This window comes from Gekko japonicus, unplaced genomic scaffold (assembly GCF_001447785.1).
Source record: "Gekko japonicus isolate JY-2015 unplaced genomic scaffold, Gekko_japonicus_V1.1 scaffold200, whole genome shotgun sequence".
Lineage (NCBI taxonomy): Eukaryota > Metazoa > Chordata > Lepidosauria > Squamata > Gekkonidae > Gekko > Gekko japonicus.
In genome coordinates, this window is record NW_015160214.1 from 1201252 (window position 1) to 1202725 (window position 1474).

Genomic DNA, 1474 nt, shown 5'->3' on the forward strand with positions numbered 1-1474 from the left:
CTCCCCCCCCCCTCCCTCCCCCCGTTCGCCTTCCTGAGCAGAGTCTAAAGCGAAACCAACCACCAAGGCAAAGAAAGGGAGTGGGAGAAGAGCCAGAGCAATCAGAATGATAATTCCAGTAAGGAGTTTCCCCCGGTTTCGCTGGATGCCCAAAGGTTCGGCGGCGATCCACAGAGCGGGGCCGAAGAAGAGGCTCCAGCAGCCCCCCTCTCTCCCTCTCTTCCCCCGCTCCAGCGCCCCCCCCCTCCCGTGCACTCACGCCGCCTCTTCTGAGTAGGCAGCAGATCTCTCTCCGAATCGATCAGACAGGGTGATAAAGATCTCCCGAGAGTTCAGCAAGTAATGGCTAGGAGGAGGGGAGGAGGGGAGCAAAAACAGAAGAAGGAAAAATCCAGGCATCCGAGTCGATTTCAGGGCTCCCTTTTGTATCACCCTTGCAGCAAGCGGGGCGGGGGTGGCGGTGGAGGATTTTGATTCCACATTACAACATGTGCACGGGAAAGGAGGAGGGGAATTCGCAGTCGCTCTGCCCCCAAAGAGAGTGAGGAGTGGAAATCACAACGCAGAAGCCCCGGCCTGTTCTTTCCTCCGGGCCTCCCCCTCGCTTAGAGCATCGTCCGGGGGGGGTGTCTGGGGAAGGGTAGACGACTCTGGCTCCGTAGCAAAGAGAAGGTGAAAAGAGCGCAGAGGCTCTCCTTCCAGCTCCCCCGCCTTGCATTAAAACAAAGCAGAAAGCAAGAGCCAGGGAGGTGGAGAGGAGAGAGTGGTTGGGCTCTTAAAGAGACACCGAGCTTCGCAATACTGCGGCCCGGATTCCCATCGTGGCCTCAAGCGTGCGTGCGGAGCGTACGCTGGCGCCTTCCCTTAGATTTCGACGCCATCCAGGTTTTTGTGCAGACGTGACAGTGCACAGCAAAAGGAAGCAGGAAGAGGACAAGGTAGGGGACTGAGAGGGACGTGGCCGTGCTGCAGCAGACATGCAGTCTTGTGCATGTAGACTTCATCTAGAATAAATGCGATTAAACTCGGATCTGACTTCCAAACTGGGGTTGCCAGGTCCCGTTCCCCCCCCGGCCACCGGCGGGGGCTGGGGGGTAGGGTTGGCAGATCCAGGTTGGGAAAGTCCTGGAGACTTGGGGTTGGAGCCTGGGGGTGACAGGGACCCTAGTGAGGTATAATGCCATACGGTCCATCCTAAAAAGCATCCATTTTCTCCAGGGAACTGCTCTCTTTAGTCTGGAGATGAGCTGTCATTCCGGGGATCCCCAGGTGCTGCACAGCTTCCATCCTGGACACATTGATTTGGTGGAAAAGGCTGTATTTTTTAGTGCAGGAGATATCAGAAGAGGTCCTTTCTGTGAATCAGGCCCAGTTTCATCAGAACCTTGTTTTCTTCAGTGTACCACGATATTCCCAAGAAGCCCAAGAGCAGGACGTGAAGACATTGTGGTTCTATTGGTTAAAAGACCAGACA